A 16,109-nucleotide genomic window follows, 5' to 3' on the forward strand; every position below is an offset into this window, starting at 1 on the left:
TTCTGATGATAACCCAGACTCCGGTGAAGAAGTCTAACAGTAATTTAAAGTGTGGAATGATCATCTACTTGCATCCTCATCAGCTGTGGAAATTATGGTATCCTTGAACTCTGGCAAAGTGTAATGGTTTTTATTGCTATATACTCGGAGATGACCCTTAGAACACTAGAAAATAGTAGAACTTAAGTACAATGCAAAGCTGCAATCGAATGAGTGCCATACTTTTTCACAGGGGATGTAGCTCAGTGGTAGAGCGCATGCTTTGCATGTATGAGGCCCCGGGTTCAATCCCCGGCATCTCCATGTTTTGCAAAATGTAGATTCTTTCTTAACTCTATGTAACCTCTCCAGATCAACAAATGCATTAAAAAAACTCTAGAGAAATTGGAAAAGTTTCAATCAAACTATGAAAAATTATTGACCAGTCTATAAAATGTGATGTTGCTCAGTGGTAGATTATATTCCCCAGAATCTGTGTTTCCTCATTGAAATAAAAGTTATCATATGATACCTACAGTATCCTTGAAATCTATACAGCAAGGTATAATTGTTATCTTTGCTCCGTGCTCTGAGTTTAACCTTAGAACAGTGGAAGTAGTAGAACTTGAGTACTATGCAGAACAGCAATCGCTCGGTATCAAAACACACCAACTCAGAGGGGATGTAGCTCAGTGGTAGAGCGCATGCTTTGCATGTATGAGGCCCCGGGTTCAATCCCCGGCATCTCCATGTTTTGAAAAATATAGATTCTTACTTATCTGTATGTAACCTCTTCAGAAGAGCCCAAGACCAACAAATGCATGCATGCACTCTACAGTAATGGGCAAGAATTAACACCAATTATAAAAAATAATTGATCATTCTATTAAATGTGATGTAGCTCAGTGGTAGATTATATTCTGTGGATACTGTGTTTCCTTATTTAACCAGCAGTTACCATATCATACCTACTGACATTCTCCAAACACTGATGTCAAGTATATGGTAATTATGAAACAGAGTTTTAATTTCACTGGGAAATGTACTATAAAAGCAGTAGTTTCATAAAAGAACAAATCACACGATACAGCAAAACTAATTGATTAAGAAGGACAGACATCTTTAAACACATTGTGAACCTATGGAGGATGGATTTGGGCTTGAATGTCAAGTAATTAGTGATCAATCAATGCATGAAAAGATAAACACATATCAACTCTGTACAAAATACCTGGTGAAGCCTTAGTCAGCAATGCCCAGGAGGCAGTCATAGCCTGCATACTATGTGCCCTTCTTCCAAGTTCTGACACTGCTGATAAAACAGAATGTAAGACTGTCCTCTACTTGGCAATACTTGATCAATATCCATGCCATTCATTACATAAGGTAGGGGATTCTGATGATAACCCAGACTCCGGTGAAGAAGTCTAACAGTAATTTAAAGTGTGGAATGATCATCTACTTGCATCCTCATCAGCTGTGGAAATTATGGTATCCTTGAACTCTGGCAAAGTGTAATGGTTTTTATTGCTATATACTCGGAGATGACCCTTAGAACACTAGAAAATAGTAGAACTTAAGTACAATGCAAAGCTGCAATCGAATGAGTGCCATACTTTTTCACAGGGGATGTAGCTCAGTGGTAGAGCGCATGCTTTGCATGTATGAGGCCCCGGGTTCAATCCCCGGCATCTCCATGTTTTGCAAAATGTAGATTCTTTCTTAACTCTATGTAACCTCTCCAGATCAACAAATGCATTAAAAAAAACTCTAGAGAAATTGGAAAAGTTTCAATCAAACTATGAAAAATTATTGACCAGTCTATAAAATGTGATGTTGCTCAGTGGTAGATTATATTCCCCAGAATCTGTGTTTCCTCATTGAAATAAAAGTTATCATATGATACCTACAGTATCCTTGAAATCTATACAGCAAGGTATAATTGTTATCTTTGCTCCGTGCTCTGAGTTTAACCTTAGAACAGTGGAAGTAGTAGAACTTGAGTACTATGCAGAACAGCAATCGCTCGGTATCAAAACACACCAACTCAGAGGGGATGTAGCTCAGTGGTAGAGCGCATGCTTTGCATGTATGAGGCCCTGGGTTCAATCCCCGGCATCTCCATGTTTTGAAAAATATAGATTCTTACTTATCTGTATGTAACCTCTTCAGAAGAGCCCAAGACCAACAAATGCATGAATGCACTCTACAGTAATGGGCAAGAATTAACACCAATTATAAAAAATAATTGATCATTCTATTAAATGTGATGTAGCTCAGTGGTAGATTATATTCTGTGGATACTGTGTTTCCTTATTTAACCAGCAGTTACCATATCATACCTACTGACATTCTCCAAACACTGATGTCAAGTATATGGTAATTATGAAACAGAGTTTTAATTTCACTGGGAAATGTACTATAAAAGCAGTAGTTTCATAAAAGAACAAATCACACGATACAGCAAAACTAATTGATTAAGAAGGACAGACATCTTTAAACACATTGTGAACCTATGGAGGATGGATTTGGGCTTGAATGTCAAGTAATTAGTGATCAATCAATGCATGAAAAGATAAACACATATCAACTCTGTACAAAATACCTGGTGAAGCCTTAGTCAGCAATGCCCAGGAGGCAGTCATAGCCTGCATCCTATGTGCCCTTCTTCCAAGTTCTGACACTGCTGATAAAACAGAATGTAAGACTGTCCTCTACTTGGCAATACTTGATCAATATCCATGCCATTCATTACATAAGGTAGGGGATTCTGTTGATAACCAAGACTCCGGTGAAGAAGTCTAACAGCAATTTAAAGTGTGGAATGATCATCTACTTGCATCCTCATCAGCTGTGGAAATTATGGTGTCCTTGAACTCTGGCAAAGTCTAATGGTTTTTATTGCTATATACTCGGAGATGACCCTTAGAACACTAGAAAATAGTAGAACTTAAGTACAATGAAAAGCTGCAATCGAATGAGTGCCATACTTTTTCACAGGGGATGTAGCTCAGTGGTAGAGCGCATGCTTTGCATGTATGAGGCCCCGGGTTCAATCCCCGGCATCTCCATGTTTTGCAAAATGTAGATTCTTTCTTAACTCTATGTAACCTCTCCAGATCAACAAATGCATTAAAAAAAACTCTAGAGAAATTGGAAAAGTTTCAATCAAACTATGAAAAATTATTGACCAGTCTATAAAATGTGATGTTGCTCAGTGGTAGATTATATTCCCCAGAATCTGTGTTTCCTCATTGAAATAAAAGTTATCATATGATACCTACAGTATCCTTGAAATCTATACAGCAAGGTATAATTGTTATCTTTGCTCCGTGCTCTGAGTTTAACCTTAGAACAGTGGAAGTAGTAGAACTTGAGTACTATGCAGAACAGCAATCGCTCGGTATCAAAACACACCAACTCAGAGGGGATGTAGCTCAGTGGTAGAGCGCATGCTTTGCATGTATGAGGCCCCGGGTTCAATCCCCGGCATCTCCATGTTTTGCAAAATGTAGATTCTTTCTTAACTCTATGTAACCTCTCCAGATCAACAAATGCATTAAAAAAAACTCTAGAGAAATTGGAAAAGTTTCAATCAAACTATGAAAAATTATTGACCAGTCTATAAAATGTGATGTTGCTCAGTGGTAGATTATATTCCCCAGAATCTGTGTTTCCTCATTGAAATAAAAGTTATCATATGATACCTACAGTATCCTTGAAATCTATACAGCAAGGTATAATTGTTATCTTTGCTCCGTGCTCTGAGTTTAACCTTAGAACAGTGGAAGTAGTAGAACTTGAGTACTATGCAGAACAGCAATCGCTCGGTATCAAAACACACCAACTCAGAGGGGATGTAGCTCAGTGGTAGAGCGCATGCTTTGCATGTATGAGGCCCTGGGTTCAATCCCCGGCATCTCCATGTTTTGAAAAATATAGATTCTTACTTATCTGTATGTAACCTCTTCAGAAGAGCCCAAGACCAACAAATGCATGAATGCACTCTACAGTAATGGGCAAGAATTAACACCAATTATAAAAAATAATTGATCATTCTATTAAATGTGATGTAGCTCAGTGGTAGATTATATTCTGTGGATACTGTGTTTCCTTATTTAACCAGCAGTTACCATATCATACCTACTGACATTCTCCAAACACTGATGTCAAGTATATGGTAATTATGAAACAGAGTTTTAATTTCACTGGGAAATGTACTATAAAAGCAGTAGTTTCATAAAAGAACAAATCACACGATACAGCAAAACTAATTGATTAAGAAGGACAGACATCTTTAAACACATTGTGAACCTATGGAGGATGGATTTGGGCTTGAATGTCAAGTAATTAGTGATCAATCAATGCATGAAAAGATAAACACATATCAACTCTGTACAAAATACCTGGTGAAGCCTTAGTCAGCAATGCCCAGGAGGCAGTCATAGCCTGCATCCTATGTGCCCTTCTTCCAAGTTCTGACACTGCTGATAAAACAGAATGTAAGACTGTCCTCTACTTGGCAATACTTGATCAATATCCATGCCATTCATTACATAAGGTAGGGGATTCTGTTGATAACCAAGACTCCGGTGAAGAAGTCTAACAGCAATTTAAAGTGTGGAATGATCATCTACTTGCATCCTCATCAGCTGTGGAAATTATGGTGTCCTTGAACTCTGGCAAAGTCTAATGGTTTTTATTGCTATATACTCGGAGATGACCCTTAGAACACTAGAAAATAGTAGAACTTAAGTACAATGAAAAGCTGCAATCGAATGAGTGCCATACTTTTTCACAGGGGATGTAGCTCAGTGGTAGAGCGCATGCTTTGCATGTATGAGGCCCCGGGTTCAATCCCCGGCATCTCCATGTTTTGCAAAATGTAGATTCTTTCTTAACTCTATGTAACCTCTCCAGATCAACAAATGCATTAAAAAAAACTCTAGAGAAATTGGAAAAGTTTCAATCAAACTATGAAAAATTATTGACCAGTCTATAAAATGTGATGTTGCTCAGTGGTAGATTATATTCCCCAGAATCTGTGTTTCCTCATTGAAATAAAAGTTATCATATGATACCTACAGTATCCTTGAAATCTATACAGCAAGGTATAATTGTTATCTTTGCTCCGTGCTCTGAGTTTAACCTTAGAACAGTGGAAGTAGTAGAACTTGAGTACTATGCAGAACAGCAACCGCTCGGTATCAAAACACACCAACTCAGAGGGGATGTAGCTCAGTGGTAGAGCGCGTGTTTTGCATGTATGAGGCCCCGGGTTCAATCCCCGGCATCTACATGTTTTGCAAAATATAGATTCTTACTTATCTGTATGTAACCTCTTCAGAAGAGCCCAAGACCAACAAATGCATGAATGCACTCTACAGTAATGGGCAAGAATTAACACCAATTATAAAAAATAATTGATCATTCTATTAAATGTGATGTAGCTCAGTGGTAGATTATATTCTGTGGATACTGTGTTTCCTTATTTAACCAGCAGTTACCATATCATACCTACTGACATTCTCCAAACACTGATGTCAAGTATATGGTAACTATGAAACAGAGTTTTAATTTCACTGGGAAATGTACTATAAAAGCAGTAGTTTCATAAAAGAACAAATCACACGATACAGCAAAACTAATTGATTAAGAAGGACAGACATCTTTAAACACATTGTGAACCTATGGAGGATGGATTTGGGCTTGAATGTCAAGTAATTAGTGATCAATCAATGCATGAAAAGATAAACACATATCAACTCTGTACAAAATACCTGGTGAAGCCTTAGTCAGCAATGCCCAGGAGGCAGTCATAGCCTGCATCCTATGTGCCCTTCTTCCAAGTTCTGACACTGCTGATAAAACAGAATGTAAGACTGTCCTCTACTTGGCAATACTTGATCAATATCCATGCCATTCATTACATAAGGTAGGGGATTCTGTTGATAACCAAGACTCCGGTGAAGAAGTCTAACAGCAATTTAAAGTGTGGAATGATCATCTACTTGCATCCTCATCAGCTGTGGAAATTATGGTGTCCTTGAACTCTGGCAAAGTCTAATGGTTTTTATTGCTATATACTCGGAGATGACCCTTAGAACACTAGAAAATAGTAGAACTTAAGTACAATGAAAAGCTGCAATCGAATGAGTGCCATACTTTTTCACAGGGGATGTAGCTCAGTGGTAGAGCGCATGCTTTGCATGTATGAGGCCCCGGGTTCAATCCCCGGCATCTCCATGTTTTGCAAAATGTAGATTCTTTCTTAACTCTATGTAACCTCTCCAGATCAACAAATGCATTAAAAAAAACTCTAGAGAAATTGGAAAAGTTTCAATCAAACTATGAAAAATTATTGACCAGTCTATAAAATGTGATGTTGCTCAGTGGTAGATTATATTCCCCAGAATCTGTGTTTCCTCATTGAAATAAAAGTTATCATATGATACCTACAGTATCCTTGAAATCTATACAGCAAGGTATAATTGTTATCTTTGCTCCGTGCTCTGAGTTTAACCTTAGAACAGTGGAAGTAGTAGAACTTGAGTACTATGCAGAACAGCAACCGCTCGGTATCAAAGCACACCAACTCAGAGGGGATGTAGCTCAGTGGTAGAGCGCGTGCTTTGTATGTATGAGGCACCGGGTTCAATCCCCGGCATCTACATGTTTTGCAAAATATAGATTCTTACTTATCTGTATGTAACCTCTTCAGAAGAGCCCAAGACCAACAAATGCATGAATGCACTCTACAGTAATGGGCAAGAATTAACACCAATTATAAAAAATAATTGATCATTCTATTAAATGTGATGTAGCTCAGTGGTAGATTATATTCTGTGGATACTGTGTTTCCTTATTTAACCAGCAGTTACCATATCATACCTACTGACATTCTCCAAACACTGATGTCAAGTATATGGTAATTATGAAACAGAGTTTTAATTTCACTGGGAAATGTACTATAAAAAAGCAGTAGTTTCATAAAATAACAAATCACAAGATACAGCAAAACTAATTGATTAAGAAGGACAGACATCTTTAAACACATTGTGAACCTATGGAGGATGGATTTGGGCTTGAATGTCAAGTAATTAGTGATCAATCAATGCATGAAAAGATAAACACATATCAACTCTGTACAAAATACCTGGTGAAGCCTTAGTCAGCAATGCCCAGGAGGCAGTCATAGCCTGCATCCTATGTGCCCTTCTTCCAAGTTCTGACACTGCTGATAAAACAGAATGTAAGACTGTCCTCTACTTGGCAATACTTGATCAATATCCATGCCATTCATTACATAAGGTAGGGGATTCTGATGATAACCCAGACTCCGGTGAAGAAGTCTAACAGCAATTTAAAGTGTGGAATGATCATCTACTTGCATCCTCATCAGCTGTGGAAATTATGGTGTCCTTGAACTCTGGCAAAGTCTAATGGTTTTTATTGCTATATACTCGGAGATGACCCTTAGAACACTAGAAAATAGTAGAACTTAAGTACAATGAAAAGCTGCAATCGAATGAGTGCCATACTTTTTCACAGGGGATGTAGCTCAGTGGTAGAGCGCATGCTTTGCATGTATGAGGCCCCGGGTTCAATCCCCGGCATCTCCATGTTTTGCAAAATGTAGATTCTTTCTTAACTCTATGTAACCTCTCCAGATCAACAAATGCATTAAAAAAAACTCTAGAGAAATTGGAAAAGTTTCAATCAAACTATGAAAAATTATTGACCAGTCTATAAAATGTGATGTTGCTCAGTGGTAGATTATATTCCCCAGAATCTGTGTTTCCTCATTGAAATAAAAGTTATCATATGATACCTACAGTATCCTTGAAATCTATACAGCAAGGTATAATTGTTATCTTTGCTCCGTGCTCTGAGTTTAACCTTAGAACAGTGGAAGTAGTAGAACTTGAGTACTATGCAGAACAGCAACCGCTCGGTATCAAAACACACCAACTCAGAGGGGATGTAGCTCAGTGGTAGAGCGCGTGTTTTGCATGTATGAGGCCCCGGGTTCAATCCCCGGCATCTACATGTTTTGCAAAATATAGATTCTTACTTATCTGTATGTAACCTCTTCAGAAGAGCCCAAGACCAACAAATGCATGAATGCACTCTACAGTAATGGGCAAGAATTAACACCAATTATAAAAAATAATTGATCATTCTATTAAATGTGATGTAGCTCAGTGGTAGATTATATTCTGTGGATACTGTGTTTCCTTATTTAACCAGCAGTTACCATATCATACCTACTGACATTCTCCAAACACTGATGTCAAGTATATGGTAACTATGAAACAGAGTTTTAATTTCACTGGGAAATGTACTATAAAAGCAGTAGTTTCATAAAAGAACAAATCACACGATACAGCAAAACTAATTGATTAAGAAGGACAGACATCTTTAAACACATTGTGAACCTATGGAGGATGGATTTGGGCTTGAATGTCAAGTAATTAGTGATCAATCAATGCATGAAAAGATAAACACATATCAACTCTGTACAAAATACCTGGTGAAGCCTTAGTCAGCAATGCCCAGGAGGCAGTCATAGCCTGCATCCTATGTGCCCTTCTTCCAAGTTCTGACACTGCTGATAAAACAGAATGTAAGACTGTCCTCTACTTGGCAATACTTGATCAATATCCATGCCATTCATTACATAAGGTAGGGGATTCTGTTGATAACCAAGACTCCGGTGAAGAAGTCTAACAGCAATTTAAAGTGTGGAATGATCATCTACTTGCATCCTCATCAGCTGTGGAAATTATGGTGTCCTTGAACTCTGGCAAAGTCTAATGGTTTTTATTGCTATATACTCGGAGATGACCCTTAGAACACTAGAAAATAGTAGAACTTAAGTACAATGAAAAGCTGCAATCGAATGAGTGCCATACTTTTTCACAGGGGATGTAGCTCAGTGGTAGAGCGCATGCTTTGCATGTATGAGGCCCCGGGTTCAATCCCCGGCATCTCCATGTTTTGCAAAATGTAGATTCTTTCTTAACTCTATGTAACCTCTCCAGATCAACAAATGCATTAAAAAAAACTCTAGAGAAATTGGAAAAGTTTCAATCAAACTATGAAAAATTATTGACCAGTCTATAAAATGTGATGTTGCTCAGTGGTAGATTATATTCCCCAGAATCTGTGTTTCCTCATTGAAATAAAAGTTATCATATGATACCTACAGTATCCTTGAAATCTATACAGCAAGGTATAATTGTTATCTTTGCTCCGTGCTCTGAGTTTAACCTTAGAACAGTGGAAGTAGTAGAACTTGAGTACTATGCAGAACAGCAACCGCTCGGTATCAAAGCACACCAACTCAGAGGGGATGTAGCTCAGTGGTAGAGCGCGTGCTTTGTATGTATGAGGCACCGGGTTCAATCCCCGGCATCTACATGTTTTGCAAAATATAGATTCTTACTTATCTGTATGTAACCTCTTCAGAAGAGCCCAAGACCAACAAATGCATGAATGCACTCTACAGTAATGGGCAAGAATTAACACCAATTATAAAAAATAATTGATCATTCTATTAAATGTGATGTAGCTCAGTGGTAGATTATATTCTGTGGATACTGTGTTTCCTTATTTAACCAGCAGTTACCATATCATACCTACTGACATTCTCCAAACACTGATGTCAAGTATATGGTAATTATGAAACAGAGTTTTAATTTCACTGGGAAATGTACTATAAAAAAGCAGTAGTTTCATAAAATAACAAATCACAAGATACAGCAAAACTAATTGATTAAGAAGGACAGACATCTTTAAACACATTGTGAACCTATGGAGGATGGATTTGGGCTTGAATGTCAAGTAATTAGTGATCAATCAATGCATGAAAAGATAAACACATATCAACTCTGTACAAAATACCTGGTGAAGCCTTAGTCAGCAATGCCCAGGAGGCAGTCATAGCCTGCATCCTATGTGCCCTTCTTCCAAGTTCTGACACTGCTGATAAAACAGAATGTAAGACTGTCCTCTACTTGGCAATACTTGATCAATATCCATGCCATTCATTACATAAGGTAGGGGATTCTGATGATAACCCAGACTCCGGTGAAGAAGTCTAACAGCAATTTAAAGTGTGGAATGATCATCTACTTGCATCCTCATCAGCTGTGGAAATTATGGTGTCCTTGAACTCTGGCAAAGTGTAATGGTTTTTATTGCTATATACTCGGAGATGACCCTTAGAACACTAGAAAATAGTAGAACTTAAGTACAATGCAAAGCTGCAATCGAATGAGTGCCATACTTTTTCACAGGGGATGTAGCTCAGTGGTAGAGCGCATGCTTTGCATGTATGAGGCCCCGGGTTCAATCCCCGGCATCTCCATGTTTTGCAAAATGTAGATTCTTTCTTAACTCTATGTAACCTCTCCAGATCAACAAATGCATTAAAAAAAACTCTAGAGAAATTGGAAAAGTTTCAATCAAACTATGAAAAATTATTGACCAGTCTATAAAATGTGATGTTGCTCAGTGGTAGATTATATTCCCCAGAATCTGTGTTTCCTCATTGAAATAAAAGTTATCATATGATACCTACAGTATCCTTGAAATCTATACAGCAAGGTATAATTGTTATCTTTGCTCCGTGCTCTGAGTTTAACCTTAGAACAGTGGAAGTAGTAGAACTTGAGTACTATGCAGAACAGCAACCGCTCGGTATCAAAACACACCAACTCAGAGGGGATGTAGCTCAGTGGTAGAGCGCGTGTTTTGCATGTATGAGGCCCCGGGTTCAATCCCCGGCATCTACATGTTTTGCAAAATATAGATTCTTACTTATCTGTATGTAACCTCTTCAGAAGAGCCCAAGACCAACAAATGCATGAATGCACTCTACAGTAATGGGCAAGAATTAACACCAATTATAAAAAATAATTGATCATTCTATTAAATGTGATGTAGCTCAGTGGTAGATTATATTCTGTGGATACTGTGTTTCCTTATTTAACCAGCAGTTACCATATCATACCTACTGACATTCTCCAAACACTGATGTCAAGTATATGGTAATTATGAAACAGAGTTTTAATTTCACTGGGAAATGTACTATAAAAGCAGTAGTTTCATAAAAGAACAAATCACACGATACAGCAAAACTAATTGATTAAGAAGGACAGACATCTTTAAACACATTGTGAACCTATGGAGGATGGATTTGGGCTTGAATGTCAAGTAATTAGTGATCAATCAATGCATGAAAAGATAAACACATATCAACTCTGTACAAAATACCTGGTGAAGCCTTAGTCAGCAATGCCCAGGAGGCAGTCATAGCCTGCATCCTATGTGCCCTTCTTCCAAGTTCTGACACTGCTGATAAAACAGAATGTAAGACTGTCCTCTACTTGGCAATACTTGATCAATATCCATGCCATTCATTACATAAGGTAGGGGATTCTGTTGATAACCAAGACTCCGGTGAAGAAGTCTAACAGCAATTTAAAGTGTGGAATGATCATCTACTTGCATCCTCATCAGCTGTGGAAATTATGGTGTCCTTGAACTCTGGCAAAGTCTAATGGTTTTTATTGCTATATACTCGGAGATGACCCTTAGAACACTAGAAAATAGTAGAACTTAAGTACAATGAAAAGCTGCAATCGAATGAGTGCCATACTTTTTCACAGGGGATGTAGCTCAGTGGTAGAGCGCATGCTTTGCATGTATGAGGCCCCGGGTTCAATCCCCGGCATCTCCATGTTTTGCAAAATGTAGATTCTTTCTTAACTCTATGTAACCTCTCCAGATCAACAAATGCATTAAAAAAAACTCTAGAGAAATTGGAAAAGTTTCAATCAAACTATGAAAAATTATTGACCAGTCTATAAAATGTGATGTTGCTCAGTGGTAGATTATATTCCCCAGAATCTGTGTTTCCTCATTGAAATAAAAGTTATCATATGATACCTACAGTATCCTTGAAATCTATACAGCAAGGTATAATTGTTATCTTTGCTCCGTGCTCTGAGTTTAACCTTAGAACAGTGGAAGTAGTAGAACTTGAGTACTATGCAGAACAGCAACCGCTCGGTATCAAAACACACCAACTCAGAGGGGATGTAGCTCAGTGGTAGAGCGCGTGCTTTGTATGTATGAGGCACCGGGTTCAATCCCCGGCATCTACATGTTTTGCAAAATATAGATTCTTACTTATCTGTATGTAACCTCTTCAGAAGAGCCCAAGACAAACAAATGCATGAATGCACTCTACAGTAATGGGCAAGAATTAACACCAATTATAAAAAATAATTGATCATTCTATTAAATGTGATGTAGCTCAGTGGTAGATTATATTCTGTGGATACTGTGTTTCCTTATTTAACCAGCAGTTACCATATCATACCTACTGACATTCTCCAAACACTGATGTCAAGTATATGGTAATTATGAAACAGAGTTTTAATTTCACTGGGAAATGTACTATAAAAAAGCAGTAGTTTCATAAAATAACAAATCACAAGATACAGCAAAACTAATTGATTAAGAAGGACAGACATCTTTAAACACATTGTGAACCTATGGAGGATGGATTTGGGCTTGAATGTCAAGTAATTAGTGATCAATCAATGCATGAAAAGATAAACACATATCAACTCTGTACAAAATACCTGGTGAAGCCTTAGTCAGCAATGCCCAGGAGGCAGTCATAGCCTGCATCCTATGTGCCCTTCTTCCAAGTTCTGACACTGCTGATAAAACAGAATGTAAGACTGTCCTCTACTTGGCAATACTTGATCAATATCCATGCCATTCATTACATAAGGTAGGGGATTCTGATGATAACCCAGACTCCGGTGAAGAAGTCTAACAGCAATTTAAAGTGTGGAATGATCATCTACTTGCATCCTCATCAGCTGTGGAAATTATGGTGTCCTTGAACTCTGGCAAAGTGTAATGGTTTTTATTGCTATATACTCGGAGATGACCCTTAGAACACTAGAAAATAGTAGAACTTAAGTACAATGCAAAGCTGCAATCGAATGAGTGCCATACTTTTTCACAGGGGATGTAGCTCAGTGGTAGAGTGCATGCTTTGCATGTATGAGGCCCCGGGTTCAATCCCCGGCATCTCCATGTTTTGCAAAATGTAGATTCTTTCTTAACTCTATGTAACCTCTCCAGATCAACAAATGCATTAAAAAAACTCTAGAGAAATTGGAAAAGTTTCAATCAAACTATGAAAAATTATTGACCAGTCTATAAAATGTGATGTTGCTCAGTGGTAGATTATATTCCCCAGAATCTGTGTTTCCTCATTGAAATAAAAGTTATCATATGATACCTACAGTATCCTTGAAATCTATACAGCAAGGTATAATTATTATCTTTGCTCCGTGCTCTGAGTTTAACCTTAGAACAGTGGAAGTAGTAGAACTTGAGTACTATGCAGAACAGCAATCGCTCGGTATCAAAACACACCAACTCAGAGGGGATGTAGCTCAGTGGTAGAGCGCATGCTTTGCATGTATGAGGCCCCGGGTTCAATCCCTGGCATCTCCATGTTTTGAAAAATATAGATTCTTACTTATCTGTATGTAACCTCTTCAGAAGAGCCCAAGACCAATGAATGCACTCTACAGTAATGGGCAAGAATTAACACCAATTATAAAAAATAATTGATCATTCTATTAAATGTGATGTAGCTCAGTGGTAGATTATATTCTGTGGATACTGTGTTTCCTTATTTAACCAGCAGTTACCATATCATACCTACTGACATTCTCCAAACACTGATGTCAAGTATATGGTAATTATGAAACAGAGTTTTAATTTCACTGGGAAATGTACTATAAAAGCAGTAGTTTCATAAAAGAACAAATCACACGATACAGCAAAACTAATTGATTAAGAAGGACAGACATCTTTAAACACATTGTGAACCTATGGAGGATGGATTTGGGCTTGAATGTCAAGTAATTAGTGATCAATCAATGCATGAAAAGATAAACACATATCAACTCTGTACAAAATACCTGGTGAAGCCTTAGTCAGCAATGCCCAGGAGGCAGTCATAGCCTGCATACTATGTGCCCTTCTTCCAAGTTCTGACACTGCTGATAAAACAGAATGTAAGACTGTCCTCTACTTGGCAATACTTGATCAATATCCATGCCATTCATTACATAAGGTAGGGGATTCTGATGATAACCCAGACTCCGGTGAAGAAGTCTAACAGTAATTTAAAGTGTGGAATGATCATCTACTTGCATCCTCATCAGCTGTGGAAATTATGGTGTCCTTGAACTCTGGCAAAGTGTAATGGTTTTTATTGCTATATACTCGGAGATGACCCTTAGAACACTAGAAAATAGTAGAACTTAAGTACAATGCAAAGCTGCAATCGAATGAGTGCCATACTTTTTCACAGGGGATGTAGCTCAGTGGTAGAGCGCATGCTTTGCATGTATGAGGCCCCGGGTTCAATCCCCGGCATCTCCATGTTTTGCAAAATGTAGATTCTTTCTTAACTCTATGTAACCTCTCCAGATCAACAAATGCATTAAAAAAAACTCTAGAGAAATTGGAAAAGTTTCAATCAAACTATGAAAAATTATTGACCAGTCTATAAAATGTGATGTTGCTCAGTGGTAGATTATATTCCCCAGAATCTGTGTTTCCTCATTGAAATAAAAGTTATCATATGATACCTACAGTATCCTTGAAATCTATACAGCAAGGTATAATTGTTATCTTTGCTCCGTGCTCTGAGTTTAACCTTAGAACAGTGGAAGTAGTAGAACTTGAGTACTATGCAGAACAGCAATCGCTCGGTATCAAAACACACCAACTCAGAGGGGATGTAGCTCAGTGGTAGAGCGCATGCTTTGCATGTATGAGGCCCCGGGTTCAATCCCCGGCATCTCCATGTTTTGAAAAATATAGATTCTTACTTATCTGTATGTAACCTCTTCAGAAGAGCCCAAGACCAACAAATGCATGAATGCACTCTACAGTAATGGGCAAGAATTAACACCAATTATAAAAAATAATTGATCATTCTATTAGATGTGATGTAGCTCAGTGGTAGATTATATTCTGTGGATACTGTGTTTCCTTATTTAACCAGCAGTTACCATATCATACCTACTGACATTCTCCAAACACTGATGTCAAGTATATGGTAATTATGAAACAGAGTTTTAATTTCACTGGGAAATGTACTATAAAAGCAGTAGTTTCATAAAAGAACAAATCACACGATACAGCAAAACTAATTGATTAAGAAGGACAGACATCTTTAAACACATTGTGAACCTATGGAGGATGGATTTGGGCTTGAATGTCAAGTAATTAGTGATCAATCAATGCATGAAAAGATAAACACATATCAACTCTGTACAAAATACCTGGTGAAGCCTTAGTCAGCAATGCCCAGGAGGCAGTCATAGCCTGCATCCTATGTGCCCTTCTTCCAAGTTCTGACACTGCTGATAAAACAGAATGTAAGACTGTCCTCTACTTGGCAATACTTGATCAATATCCATGCCATTCATTACATAAGGTAGGGGATTCTGATGATAACCAAGACTCCGGTGAAGAAGTCTAACAGCAATTTAAAGTGTGGAATGATCATCTACTTGCATCCTCATCAGCTGTGGAAATTATGGTGTCCTTGAACTCTGGCAAAGTCTAATGGTTTTTATTGCTATATACTCGGAGATGACCCTTAGAACACTAGAAAATAGTAGAACTTAAGTACAATGAAAAGCTGCAATCGAATGAGTGCCATACTTTTTCACAGGGGATGTAGCTCAGTGGTAGAGCGCATGCTTTGCATGTATGAGGCCCCGGGTTCAATCCCCGGCATCTCCATGTTTTGCAAAATGTAGATTCTTTCTTAACTCTATGTAACCTCTCCAGATCAACAAATGCATTAAAAAAAACTCTAGAGAAATTGGAAAAGTTTCAATCAAACTATGAAAAATTATTGACCAGTCTATAAAATGTGATGTTGCTCAGTGGTAGATTATATTCCCCAGAATCTGTGTTTCCTCATTGAAATAAAAGTTATCATATGATACCTACAGTATCCTTGAAATCTATACAGCAAGGTATAATTGTTATCTTTGCTCCGTGCTCTG

General features: G+C 37.8%; 24 non-coding genes across 24 annotated transcripts; all 24 read left to right on the forward strand.

Annotated features, from left to right (window-relative positions):
- The first annotated feature begins 231 nt into the window (after window positions 1-231).
- TRNAA-UGC (transfer RNA alanine (anticodon UGC)) lies at window positions 232-303 on the forward strand. Its single transcript has one exon. It is a non-coding gene; the product is annotated as a tRNA-Ala (tRNA).
- A 354-nt stretch (window positions 304-657) lies between these two features.
- On the forward strand, window positions 658-729 carry TRNAA-UGC (transfer RNA alanine (anticodon UGC)). The gene has a single exon. It is a non-coding gene; the product is annotated as a tRNA-Ala (tRNA).
- An 875-nt stretch (window positions 730-1,604) lies between these two features.
- Window positions 1,605-1,676, forward strand: TRNAA-UGC (transfer RNA alanine (anticodon UGC)). Its single transcript has one exon. It is a non-coding gene; the product is annotated as a tRNA-Ala (tRNA).
- A 355-nt stretch (window positions 1,677-2,031) lies between these two features.
- On the forward strand, window positions 2,032-2,103 carry TRNAA-UGC (transfer RNA alanine (anticodon UGC)). Its single transcript has one exon. It is a non-coding gene; the product is annotated as a tRNA-Ala (tRNA).
- An 875-nt stretch (window positions 2,104-2,978) lies between these two features.
- On the forward strand, window positions 2,979-3,050 carry TRNAA-UGC (transfer RNA alanine (anticodon UGC)). The gene has a single exon. It is a non-coding gene; the product is annotated as a tRNA-Ala (tRNA).
- A 355-nt stretch (window positions 3,051-3,405) lies between these two features.
- TRNAA-UGC (transfer RNA alanine (anticodon UGC)) lies at window positions 3,406-3,477 on the forward strand. Its single transcript has one exon. It is a non-coding gene; the product is annotated as a tRNA-Ala (tRNA).
- A 355-nt stretch (window positions 3,478-3,832) lies between these two features.
- TRNAA-UGC (transfer RNA alanine (anticodon UGC)) lies at window positions 3,833-3,904 on the forward strand. Its single transcript has one exon. It is a non-coding gene; the product is annotated as a tRNA-Ala (tRNA).
- Window positions 3,905-4,779: 875 nt separating this feature from the next.
- Window positions 4,780-4,851, forward strand: TRNAA-UGC (transfer RNA alanine (anticodon UGC)). Its single transcript has one exon. It is a non-coding gene; the product is annotated as a tRNA-Ala (tRNA).
- Window positions 4,852-5,206: 355 nt separating this feature from the next.
- On the forward strand, window positions 5,207-5,278 carry TRNAA-UGC (transfer RNA alanine (anticodon UGC)). Its single transcript has one exon. It is a non-coding gene; the product is annotated as a tRNA-Ala (tRNA).
- An 875-nt stretch (window positions 5,279-6,153) lies between these two features.
- On the forward strand, window positions 6,154-6,225 carry TRNAA-UGC (transfer RNA alanine (anticodon UGC)). Its single transcript has one exon. It is a non-coding gene; the product is annotated as a tRNA-Ala (tRNA).
- A 355-nt stretch (window positions 6,226-6,580) lies between these two features.
- TRNAT-UGU (transfer RNA threonine (anticodon UGU)) lies at window positions 6,581-6,652 on the forward strand. The gene has a single exon. It is a non-coding gene; the product is annotated as a tRNA-Thr (tRNA).
- An 877-nt stretch (window positions 6,653-7,529) lies between these two features.
- Window positions 7,530-7,601, forward strand: TRNAA-UGC (transfer RNA alanine (anticodon UGC)). Its single transcript has one exon. It is a non-coding gene; the product is annotated as a tRNA-Ala (tRNA).
- Window positions 7,602-7,956: 355 nt separating this feature from the next.
- TRNAA-UGC (transfer RNA alanine (anticodon UGC)) lies at window positions 7,957-8,028 on the forward strand. The gene has a single exon. It is a non-coding gene; the product is annotated as a tRNA-Ala (tRNA).
- An 875-nt stretch (window positions 8,029-8,903) lies between these two features.
- Window positions 8,904-8,975, forward strand: TRNAA-UGC (transfer RNA alanine (anticodon UGC)). The gene has a single exon. It is a non-coding gene; the product is annotated as a tRNA-Ala (tRNA).
- A 355-nt stretch (window positions 8,976-9,330) lies between these two features.
- On the forward strand, window positions 9,331-9,402 carry TRNAT-UGU (transfer RNA threonine (anticodon UGU)). The gene has a single exon. It is a non-coding gene; the product is annotated as a tRNA-Thr (tRNA).
- Window positions 9,403-10,279: 877 nt separating this feature from the next.
- On the forward strand, window positions 10,280-10,351 carry TRNAA-UGC (transfer RNA alanine (anticodon UGC)). Its single transcript has one exon. It is a non-coding gene; the product is annotated as a tRNA-Ala (tRNA).
- A 355-nt stretch (window positions 10,352-10,706) lies between these two features.
- TRNAA-UGC (transfer RNA alanine (anticodon UGC)) lies at window positions 10,707-10,778 on the forward strand. The gene has a single exon. It is a non-coding gene; the product is annotated as a tRNA-Ala (tRNA).
- Window positions 10,779-11,653: 875 nt separating this feature from the next.
- On the forward strand, window positions 11,654-11,725 carry TRNAA-UGC (transfer RNA alanine (anticodon UGC)). The gene has a single exon. It is a non-coding gene; the product is annotated as a tRNA-Ala (tRNA).
- Window positions 11,726-12,080: 355 nt separating this feature from the next.
- Window positions 12,081-12,152, forward strand: TRNAT-UGU (transfer RNA threonine (anticodon UGU)). Its single transcript has one exon. It is a non-coding gene; the product is annotated as a tRNA-Thr (tRNA).
- Window positions 12,153-13,029: 877 nt separating this feature from the next.
- TRNAA-UGC (transfer RNA alanine (anticodon UGC)) lies at window positions 13,030-13,101 on the forward strand. The gene has a single exon. It is a non-coding gene; the product is annotated as a tRNA-Ala (tRNA).
- Window positions 13,102-13,455: 354 nt separating this feature from the next.
- On the forward strand, window positions 13,456-13,527 carry TRNAA-UGC (transfer RNA alanine (anticodon UGC)). Its single transcript has one exon. It is a non-coding gene; the product is annotated as a tRNA-Ala (tRNA).
- Window positions 13,528-14,394: 867 nt separating this feature from the next.
- On the forward strand, window positions 14,395-14,466 carry TRNAA-UGC (transfer RNA alanine (anticodon UGC)). The gene has a single exon. It is a non-coding gene; the product is annotated as a tRNA-Ala (tRNA).
- Window positions 14,467-14,821: 355 nt separating this feature from the next.
- TRNAA-UGC (transfer RNA alanine (anticodon UGC)) lies at window positions 14,822-14,893 on the forward strand. The gene has a single exon. It is a non-coding gene; the product is annotated as a tRNA-Ala (tRNA).
- Window positions 14,894-15,768: 875 nt separating this feature from the next.
- On the forward strand, window positions 15,769-15,840 carry TRNAA-UGC (transfer RNA alanine (anticodon UGC)). The gene has a single exon. It is a non-coding gene; the product is annotated as a tRNA-Ala (tRNA).
- Window positions 15,841-16,109: the final 269 nt, after the last annotated feature.

Source organism: Pseudophryne corroboree, chromosome 4 (assembly GCF_028390025.1).
Source record: "Pseudophryne corroboree isolate aPseCor3 chromosome 4, aPseCor3.hap2, whole genome shotgun sequence".
NCBI lineage: Eukaryota > Metazoa > Chordata > Amphibia > Anura > Myobatrachidae > Pseudophryne > Pseudophryne corroboree.